At 37.4% G+C, this 12158-nt stretch overlaps 1 protein-coding gene across 4 annotated transcripts in view; it reads left to right on the forward strand.

Moving 5' to 3' along the window:
* The window catches only part of UNC5D (unc-5 netrin receptor D), a 603711-nt gene that overhangs the window by 321219 nt on the left and 270334 nt on the right, over positions 1–12158 (forward strand). The gene's annotated exons all lie outside the window — the stretch shown is intronic.

Below are 12158 nucleotides of genomic sequence, written 5' to 3' on the forward strand. Positions count from 1 at the left end.
TCCAATCTGAAAATATAAACAGACACAGACCTAGTGCAACACTGTTAAAACGAATAGATATAGCTGGAGGGGAATATTTCAAACTCACAATTGTGGAGTGGTTGTAGTACCACTCCAGACTATCTGGCTCTGGGGGGGATCAAGCCCCTGTAATCGTGGGATCCGATGGGTAGACAACTGGAAGCAATCACTCGGTAACCGGTCCGTTTACAAATAAAATTCCATTTTATTGCCACATAAAAATTATGTATAAAAATAACATAAAAGTTAAAAACAAGTCTTCCTGTCGCTAGTATGAGAGTTCAACAAGTCCAGAGTTGCACTCTTACTCTGTCTTCGAATTCTCCCAGCCAGTGAAGATACTTCCGGCTTCCGGTTTCCGGTATCACGCAACGCGTTTCGCCCCGCCTCTTGGGGCTTTCTCAAGCGTAAATGTGGGTGGCTCCCAATGTCCTTTAAATAGTCTCTACCCAATTAGCCAAATTAGCATCTTTATAAGTGTCATTATTAGATACTGTCATACCATACATATAAAGTGCAAATATGCTTCAGAAAACCAGCATCTAATGTATCCATTAATCCAGTTATAATTAGTTGAAGATACATACATATGTTAGAACGATATCTACAAAATGTGCAGTAAAAATGTATTGATGCTTTGAGAATTTATATTGCAAATATATATATATATACCAGATAAAAGCAACAATGTTCTTGGAACAAGATCACTTAACATAGTGTCTGAATACATGTTAAAAGAATACATTTTGTGGGGGGATTTAAATATATACATAGATATGGGTGAAATTAAATGCAGCCTAAAATATATTCACCAACTGATGTTAAGCTATCACCAATTTCCCAAAACCAAAAGAGAAGGGAATGTCTACTAAACACATACCCATCTGAACACCTTATTATCTCCTTATTAGAAACTACATAAATGTTGAACATTAGCCATACTGATCATATGACCAGAATAACCGAGCGGGTATACACCACATAACAGAGAGGGTTAAATTCTAGAAAAAATCGAGGGTTAAGCACTAGAGAAAAATGAAGAAAATTATACTGATAATATGTCCCAAATATATTAATCCTCTGTCCAAAATAGCTATCAGAGAGGGTTCAACACTAAAGGAAGTTTAGAAGGTCAAACGTTAGAGGAAGTTAGGGGGAAAATATATTGATCACATGTCCCGAATAACTGCCAAAGAGGGTTAAACACTAGGGGAAATTAGAGGGTTAAGCACTAGAGAAAGTTAAAAAGGTCAAAATCGATATTCAGTCCTGTGGGGAATAATGTATCCATATAGTAGGCCCATTTCATCTCTTCCTGCCCAATTTTCTTGATGAAATCGCCTCCTCTCCAGTCTTTATACACTCTTTTTATCCCTGTAAAAGAAAGGCCTAAAGGATCTTGATTGTGTGTTTCCTTAAAATGATTTGAAACACTGTGACTTGTGACCCCCTTCCGGATGTTGTATATATGCTCACGTATTCTCACATAGAGAGGCCGTGTGGTTCTCCCGATATACTGGAGACCACAGGGACATTCTAAGAGGTATATTACATTAGCACTTCGGCATGTAATATGCTCCCTTATGTCGTATTCCTTTTTGTTTTTAGTTGACCGGAATTTGTGTACTACCTTGTCAGTCCGGCGTGTATCTCTGCACCCCAGGCATGTTCTACATTTGTAGAAACCTTTTAGGTCCCCAAATGCATTATTAGTCATCGGTGGAATTTTTTCTTTTAAAAAACTTCTCACCAATGAAGTCTTGAAACTCGGTGCTCCCCTGAAAGTGATATTTGGTTTCTCAGGTAATGTATCTCCAAGATCTTTGTCCATTTTCAGGATATGCCATGATTTGTTAATCACTCGTTTTATTGCTTTATGTTCCGAATTAAAATTAAACACCATTAAATCTTTTGGGGGGTCCTTTCTACTGTTTATAGGTTTTTCCAAAACATCCCTCTGTGTTAGCTTTTCCACCTCATGCCATGTCTTATCTAGAATATCATCAGGATAATCCTTCTCTTTAAACTTACTCAGTAACTCTTTGGCTTGTATCTGGAAGGTGTTGTCCTCTGTACAATTCCGCCTCAGTCTCAACAGTTGCCCTTTCGGGATGCCATTGAGCCAGGGTGAATAGTGGCCACTGTTATACGCCACCTAACCATTGGCATCCACCTTCTTATTGAAGGTTTTTGTTTTCAATGTATTATCCGCTACGTAGATATTCAGGTCTAAAAAATCAATGGCTGAGGGACTGATATTATGGGTAAGTTCAATTCCCCAGTCGTTATGGTTAAGAAACCTCAAGTAGTCTAGAAAGGTGTCTTCAGTACCATTCCATATGAGGAACATATCATCTATGTAACGGCGATAGGCAAGCACGTGTGCACCCCAGCCATGGTCACCATAGATGAAACTTTCCTCCCAATGGGCCATGAATAGGTTGGCATAGCTAGGTGCATACGTGCTGCCCATCGCCGTTCCACGTAACTGCAGAAAAAATGAAGAGTCAAACCAAAAATAATTGTTCTGGAGGGACCACCGAATGCATTCCAAGAGAAACTTCACCTGTGAGGGGGGTAAATCATGATATTTCAATAAAAAGTGTTCTACGGCCGCGCATCCCCTATCATGTGGGATGCAGGTGTACAGTGAAGACACGTCACACGTAATAAGAAGGTATTCTCCCTTCCATACAAAGTCCTTCACCATATCGAGTACATCCATAGTGTCCTTCAAATATGATCTAGTAAGAGGTACAATAGATTGTAAAAATGTATCTATATATTTGGAGATGTTGTAGGAAATGGACATAATGCCCGACACTATGGGTCTACCCGGAGGTGTTTCCAGATTTTTGTGGATTTTCGGGAGTATATAAAAGACTGGGGTTCTTGGGGATTTGATGTTTAAAAATTCGTATTCTTTTTTGGAGAGAATCCCTTCCAATTTACCCTTGTCCAAAATTTTCACAAGAGACTTTCTTATATCCCCTAGTGGGTCTTTCCTCAGTCTTTCATATACTGCCCGATCCCCCAATTGCCTTTTGCACTCTGCCACATATTTAGTTGTATCCATCACCACCAGACTTCCGCCCTTATCTGCGGGTTTGATGATGATGTGTTCATTTTCTCTAAGACCTTTCAATGCCTGTCTCTCATCATGTGTGAGATTCGGCTCTTGTTGTCTCTTTTGTAACTTCTTTAAATCATGTGAGACCACCCTCTCAAAGGTTTCTATTGCACCTTGTTTTAGATAACTCGGATAGAAGGTGGACCTGTTTTGTAGATTGGAGTGTTTGAACGGGTCTTCCCTCTCAGTCTTACTACATTCTTTATTAGAATTTAGGAAGAATTTTTTTATAGATAGTTTTCTACCATATTTCAGCACATCAATGTGTGCTGTAAATGGATCAAACTTTCTAGATGGAGCAAACTTCAGTCCCTTATTAAGCACTTTGATCTCATTATCACTCAACGTGTGAGTGGAGATATTAGTAATGCCAACTGGAATTATCGGTTGTATCTCTTTTCTTTTTTGTTGTTTCCCTCCTCTACATCCTCTATACTTGCCGTCCTGGTTCTTTTTGTTGGAAACTCTCTCCTCATCGGTGTTCTGTCTAAAAAATCAGATCCTTCCTCTCTGTTTAGGACTGAATATCGATTTTGATACGTATTCCTGTTGGAATACGCATAGTTTTGGAAGGTATTTCTATTGGGAGGCATATATTCCCCTCTTTCTTTTTGGGATCTAACATTATCTCTATTTGTCTGATAATTACGCTCGGTATGGCTATTTTTCCTTCCTCGTTTGACAACCTGTGCCCAATCCTCTTTCTTTTCTTTCTCATTGGGCTTAAACTCCCTTTCCCTCCACGGGGTTATCTTCGGTTGGGTAGACCTTTCTGTAGCAAATTTTACTCGGTCCTGACGTCTATAGTAATTCCTCTGTGGGGTTATGTCAGGGCTACTTTTCTCTCTTTGGAAATTTCTAACCCTCCCCTCTTCATAATCCTTCTTATCTCTCTTATATTTCCTATATTTGGTGTCTTTGATTTCCCTTTCTATTTTGTCCAGACTTTTTTTAGTTCTATCTGACAATTCATTAAAATCTTCTGTTCCCACACAAGGTTGCAATTGCTCCTGTATGGAATCAACCTGTTTGTCAAGTTCTGTCAAAGACTCCATTCTGCATGAGATAAGGATATTCATACATTCCATTGAGAAGCGTTCTAGTGCCGCATCCCAAATGGCTGCATATTTGGCATTTTCCTTCTCAAAGGTGGGTTTCTTAAAAAAACGAAGGCCCCTAGGGGTAATATTTTCTTTCAGGTATTTTTCCATTGTGGCGATTTCCCATTTGTACTTAGTTTCTTTTATAAGCAATTTCTCCAAATTTTTAAATATAATATCAATATTACTGTCAGTCTGTTCTTTAATTTCTACATGATCGTCCTCCTGATCAAAAACACACGTTTTCCTTCTGTAATCAAAAACTGACATGTTTGCAGCCCCTAATTCCAATGTATCAGAACGGAACAATATAAAGTATAAATGGAATAGGATGGCGCAGAAGTATGGAGAAAACAAATTAAACAAATAAATGCAGCAACCTACAAGGGGATCTGATACAATTCACCAAGAAAGACAAAAAATCATAAAAAGTAGGTGCGCAAAATAAATTTTAACACTTCAACAATAAAATGTGCAAAGCATGCAAACTTATCTTACAATAAGCTGTAGAAACGCAGGTATATCCCTATATTCGGAAAACACCATATATCGAGTGACCAGCTATAGAATTGCAGGTCTATACATAAATTAGGAAAACACCATATATTGAGTGATTAGTGCAAAACAATTACACACTGATCAAAAAAATAGTGAATAGTAATAAATAATACTTGCACAGGTCAGCTCAGATGGTCCAATCTGAAAATATAAACAGACACAGACCTAGTGCAACACTGTTAAAACGAATAGATATAGCTGGAGGGGAATATTTCAAACTCACAATTGTGGAGTGGTTGTAGTACCACTCCAGACTATCTGGCTCTGGGGGGGATCAAGCCCCTGTAATCGTGGGATCCGATGGGTAGACAACTGGAAGCAATCACTCGGTAACCGGTCCGTTTACAAATAAAATTCCATTTTATTGCCACATAAAAATTATGTATAAAAATAACATAAAAGTTAAAAACAAGTCTTCCTGTCGCTAGTATGAGAGTTCAACAAGTCCAGAGTTGCACTTTCTGCACAAAACGAAAGTAATGGTTCTCTTACTCTGTCTTCGAATTCTCCCAGCCAGTGAAGATACTTCCGGCTTCCGGTTTCCGGTATCACGCAACGCGTTTCGCCCCGCCTCTTGGGGCTTTCTCAAGCGTAAATGTGGGTGGCTCCCAATGTCCTTTAAATAGTCTCTACCCAATTAGCCAAATTAGCATCTTTATAAGTGTCATTATTAGATACTGTCATACCATACATATAAAGTGCAAATATGCTTCAGAAAACCAGCATCTAATGTATCCATTAATCCAGTTATAATTAGTTGAAGATACATACATATGTTAGAACGATATCTACAAAATGTGCAGTAAAAATGTATTGATGCTTTGAGAATTTATATTGCAAATATATATATATATATACCAGATAAAAGCAACAATGTTCTTGGAACAAGATCACTTAACATAGTGTCTGAATACATGTTAAAAGAATACATTTTGTGGGGGGATTTAAATATATACATAGATATGGGTGAAATTAAATGCAGCCTAAAATATATTCACCAACTGATGTTAAGCTATCACCAATTTCCCAAAACCAAAAGAGAAGGGAATGTCTACTAAACACATACCCATCTGAACACCTTATTATCTCCTTATTAGAAACTACATAAATGTTGAACATTAGCCATACTGATCATATGACCAGAATAACCGAGCGGGTATACACCACATAACAGAGAGGGTTAAATTCTAGAAAAAATCGAGGGTTAAGCACTAGAGAAAAATGAAGAAAATTATACTGATAATATGTCCCAAATATATTAATCCTCTGTCCAAAACAGCTATCAGAGAGGGTTCAACACTAAAGGAAGTTTAGAAGGTCAAACGTTAGAGGAAGTTAGGGGGAAAATATATTGATCACATGTCCCGAATAACTGCCAAAGAGGGTTAAACACTAGGGGAAATTAGAGGGTTAAGCACTAGAGAAAGTTAAAAAGGTCAAAATCGATATTCAGTCCTGTGGGGAATAATGTATCCATATAGTAGGCCCATTTCATCTCTTCCTGCCCAATTTTCTTGATGAAATCGCCTCCTCTCCAGTCTTTATACACTCTTTTTATCCCTGTAAAAGAAAGGCCTAAAGGATCTTGATTGTGTGTTTCCTTAAAATGATTTGAAACACTGTGACTTGTGACCCCCTTCCGGATGTTGTATATATGCTCACGTATTCTCACATAGAGAGGCCGTGTGGTTCTCCCGATATACTGGAGACCACAGGGACATTCTAAGAGGTATATTACATTAGCACTTCGGCATGTAATATGCTCCCTTATGTCGTATTCCTTTTTGTTTTTAGTTGACCGGAATTTGTGTACTACCTTGTCAGTCCGGCGTGTATCTCTGCACCCCAGGCATGTTCTACATTTGTAGAAACCTTTTAGGTCCCCAAATGCATTATTAGTCATCGGTGGAATTTTTTCTTTTAAAAAACTTCTCACCAATGAAGTCTTGAAACTCGGTGCTCCCCTGAAAGTGATATTTGGTTTCTCAGGTAATGTATCTCCAAGATCTTTGTCCATTTTCAGGATATGCCATGATTTGTTAATCACTCAGAGGGATGTTTTGGAAAAACCTATAAACAGTAGAAAGGACCCCCCAAAAGATTTAATGGTGTTTAATTTTAATTCGGAACATAAAGCAATAAAACGAGTGATTAACAAATCATGGCATATCCTGAAAATGGACAAAGATCTTGGAGATACATTACCTGAGAAACCAAATATCACTTTCAGGGGAGCACCGAGTTTCAAGACTTCATTGGTGAGAAGTTTTTTAAAAGAAAAAATTCCACCGATGACTAATAATGCATTTGGGGACCTAAAAGGTTTCTACAAATGTAGAACATGCCTGGGGTGCAGAGATACACGCCGGACTGACAAGGTAGTACACAAATTCCGGTCAACTAAAAACAAAAAGGAATACGACATAAGGGAGCATATTACATGCCGAAGTGCTAATGTAATATACCTCTTAGAATGTCCCTGTGGTCTCCAGTATATCGGGAGAACCACACGGCCTCTCTATGTGAGAATACGTGAGCATATATACAACATCCGGAAGGGGGTCACAAGTCACAGTGTTTCAAATCATTTTAAGGAAACACACAATCAAGATCCTTTAGGCCTTTCTTTTACAGGGATAAAAAGAGTGTATAAAGACTGGAGAGGAGGCGATTTCATCAAGAAAATTGGGCAGGAAGAGATGAAATGGGCCTACTATATGGATACATTATTCCCCACAGGACTGAATATCGATTTTGACCTTTTTAACTTTCTCTAGTGCTTAACCCTCTAATTTCCCCTAGTGTTTAACCCTCTTTGGCAGTTATTCGGGACATGTGATCAATATATTTTCCCCCTAACTTCCTCTAACGTTTGACCTTCTAAACTTCCTTTAGTGTTGAACCCTCTCTGATAGCTATTTTGGACAGAGGATTAATATATTTGGGACATATTATCAGTATAATTTTCTTCATTTTTCTCTAGTGCTTAACCCTCGATTTTTTCTAGAATTTAACCCTCTCTGTTATGTGGTGTATACCCGGTCGGTTATTCTGGTCATATGATCAGTATGGCTAATGTTCAACATTTATGTAGTTTCTAATAAGGAGATAATAAGGTGTTCAGATGGGTATGTGTTTAGTAGACATTCCCTTCTCTTTTGGTTTTGTGAAATTGGTGATAGCTTAACATCATTTGGTGAATATATTTTAGGCTGCATTTAATTTCACCCATATCTATGTATATATTTAAATCCCCCCACAAAATGTATTCTTTTAACATGTATTCAGACACTATGTTAAGTGATCTTGTTCCAAGAACATTGTTGCTTTTATCTGGTATATATATATATATATATTTGCAATATAAATTCTCAAAGCATCAATACATTTTTACTGCACATTTTGTAGATATCGTTCTAACATATGTATGTATCTTCAACTAATTATAACTGGATTAATGGATACATTAGATGCTGGTTTTCTGAAGCATATTTGCACTTTATATGTATGGTATGACAGTATCTAATAATGACACTTATAAAGATGCTAATTTGGCTAATTGGGTAGAGACTATTTAAAGGACATTGGGAGCCACCCACATTTACGCTTGAGAAAGCCCCAAGAGGCGGGGCGAAACGCGTTGCGTGATACCGGAAACCGGAAGCCGGAAGTATCTTCACTGGCTGGGAGAATTCGAAGACAGAGTAAGAGAACCATTACTTTCGTTTTGTGCAGAAAGTGCAACTCTGGACTTGTTGAACTCTCATACTAGCGACAGGAAGACTTGTTTTTAACTTTTATGTTATTTTTATACATAATTTTTATGTGGCAATAAAATGGAATTTTATTTGTAAACGGACCGGTTACCGAGTGATTGCTTCCAGTTGTCTACCCATCGGATCCCACGATTACAGGGGCTTGATCCCCCACAGAGCCAGATAGTCTGGAGTGGTACTACAACCACTCCACAATTGTGAGTTTGAAATATTCCCCTCCAGCTATATCTATTCGTTTTAACAGTGTTGCACTAGGTCTGTGTCTGTTTATATTTTCAGATTGGACCATCTGAGCTGACCTGTGCAAGTATTATTTATTACTATTCACTATTTTTTTGATCAGTGTGTAATTGTTTTGCACTAATCACTCAATATATGGTGTTTTCCTAATTTATGTATAGACCTGCAATTCTATAGCTAGTCACTCGATATATGGTGTTTTCCGAATATAGGGATATACCTGCGTTTCTACAGCTTATTGTAAGATAAGTTTGCATGCTTTGCACATTTTATTGTTGAAGTGTTAAAATTTATTTTGCGCACCTACTTTTTATGATTTTTTGTCTTTCTTGGTGAATTGTATCAGATCCCCTTGTAGGTTGCTGCATTTATTTGTTTAATTTGTTTTCTCCATACTTCTGCGCCATCCTATTCCATTTATACTTAATAATAAACATAAACATACATTTTTTATGTTTCAAAATACACAATTGGCAAAATACGTACCTTGCTTTACAAACTCACCGGGTTTTCATGAAAACATACTGGTTTAAAGAAAACATTATTTAGAAAATGTTTTACAAATCCTTCATTTTTTGAAACACTACATATCCTGCCGAGCTTTTACTGTACAAATTTACATATTTAAATATAAAAGATGTATACGAAAGATTGCATTGCAGCTATTTCAGTTGCATTATGATCTGAAATATGATTCCAAAAACAAATAATGTTCTTCTGTTGGTACAGGCAATGAGCAGATTGTGTGCACATGAAACAGTGTGTGCTGTTATCACAAAGCATGGATTAATAAACTTCGGATCGTTTTCTCTGGGCGTATAGATATGATATAAGCAGCTCCAGATAGCCAGGGCCCATTAACGAACACCAAAAATTATTCCAGAGTTTACTGGACCTTCACAAGCTCTGAGATTAAAAAGTGGCTCCCTATCTGATAGAGTGTCATCACCTAAAAGCCGATTTAACCCTAGAAATGTCAGAAAAGGATGAGCTACCAGAGGCCAGGTTTCCCTGCGATCCGGGTAAAAACTAGACAGTTTTTTCCACACAACATTACTATTTCATGTAATGATTTTAACTCAAACACACAATAAACTGTTAATTTTTCTTGTTTAATTTCTTGTTTAACTTCCAGCCTGTTCAGTCTTTCTATGGCTGTACAATCACAGACTTCCCAACACAGCTCAATGAGAAGACTTTGCAAGGCAGATGCTCTGGGAAATTGCTGCCTATTGAGTTTAGCCCCACTGAGCTAACCAAACCAGAAAGTAACATGACTGGTTGTCTGCTTGAAAGCCAAGGGGGTGTAACCAGGTTACTTGATAAAAGTGTAAATTTCTAATAAAAAAAATGCACTTTTTGCAAAATGAAAATAAGAGTGCACACTCTTAACACATAACTAAGTACTTTAGGGGTATGGAGTGTCCCTTTAAATTGCAGCAGTCCCCATGGAAACCAGTGGAACATTCCATTGGTGACTCCTCCCATTTTACACTTTTGAACCACGTTTTTGAGTAGAACACAAACTTTAGACAAGAAGTGGATATCCAGCTGTTGCAAAACACAAATCCCATGTTGCATTTCCAGTAGATCTGTGTTTTAACTGTCTCTTCTTGAGAAGTAGGCATAGGAGAGCTACTGAGAAATTCCTATTAAAGTAACGGCTTGTGGAGATCCAGTGGGAGACATTGGGAATACAGCTGTCAACACCTGCCCTGAAACTTTAGTTAGACTAACACTCACAGACCAGTCATTGACAGCAGATGGAGTAATGGCAAAATACTTTTTGATAATTTTAATATATTAACATGCTATTGCATATTCTTGTCATAATGTGTCATATTGCTTTTTCTGCGTTTTCTATTACTTTTGCATCACATCACAGATCTCAAAACGGTGCCTATTTCTGTTCATTTTAAATTATGTTAACAATTCCCCATGTGGAAACCTGAGCAACAATGAAAGTTATTATAACAGGTGTTTTATCACAAGTACCTTGTGAATGCGATATTATGACAAAGTGCAATTTATATTATAGAGACTGCATTCATTATAGAAAAGGACTGATTTGTGTATTATCAAAATACCTGCTGTAACATATGAAAACAGATACTTTAACATGTGTTTGACAAAAATCTGATAACATTCTTTAACATTCTTTTGATTTAAGTCACGTAGTATGCATGACGTAATATATGCACTCAATGGACTGTTTGTTTAAGGAGAACCTGCACCTTTTTTCAGCCCCATTTACAAGTGAGAAATGTAGAAGATGAAGTAGGAACTATGGCTTTAATAAATGTTTTGAAGTTGGTTATATGAAACTATCACATCAGTTCCTCATTTGATGGATGGTTAGAATGTGATTACATAAATTAAAGGGAACCTGTTATGATAAAATTTAAAGGAGTATAAAATTACATCTATGTATCGTGCTTGCAGTTTTGCTAGTAAATGGGTAGATTTGTAGAAAAAAAATGTTTTCTCCCATGTGATTCTCAATTTCTCTGCAGGCAACCAATGCCAAAGAATTGAGAGGCAGGAAAGCAGGAGACCACCCATAGGATGTCCCTCTGCTGTCCACCAATAGAAACTATGGTAACTCTAGCCAGTGTTGATAGCGATGGCTAGGGAGCCAGGAAAGGAGTGATGTGATGTCACTCTGTTCAGATGCTAGGATGCTGGCAGCAAGGCCAGTGTGTTGGCATTAGGGAGCAATGACCCCAATAAGGAAAAATCAACAAGGACTGCGGTAGAAGTGCAGAAGGATTATAGGTGGCCGTTACAGAAGTGTAACACACACCTCTTTAATGTGGGGGAGTGGAGCGCTAGATAAGGCATGGCAGTTTCCATTTAATATTGATGTGGTTACTGGTGAGATGGTCTGACTGAATTTGGGTGTTTCTAGTTGTACGGCAGTGATGTTACCGCTGCTCTAACCAGCCAATATACTACGCAATAGTAATTGATTGGAAAAATTCTCTATTTATCTTGCTGTTATAGTGGCCTTAACTATGCAATTTCATTGTCTTCCTTTTATCTCCACAATACAAGTGTCATTGCATTGTATTTGTATTGCAGTTTGCATTTATTGGTGTACTCACATTATGTTCATACCTGAATTGTATTTGTACGTCATGTCAGGATGATGCCTTGTAATTGTACCTGAGCGAAACTACAATGGTGGTATAACTCAACACATTGTTCCTTTATTTTATTTTTTTTATTCTGCCTTCCACTCTGATTGTCAATTATTACTAAATCAATGTTGACACCCTTCCTAATTTTTCAGTTCCAAAGAAAAATGTTTAAGAAATTACATACATTTATTGA

The sequence above is a fragment of the Pelobates fuscus genome, chromosome 3, assembly GCF_036172605.1.
Source record: "Pelobates fuscus isolate aPelFus1 chromosome 3, aPelFus1.pri, whole genome shotgun sequence".
NCBI classification, from domain to species: domain Eukaryota; kingdom Metazoa; phylum Chordata; class Amphibia; order Anura; family Pelobatidae; genus Pelobates; species Pelobates fuscus.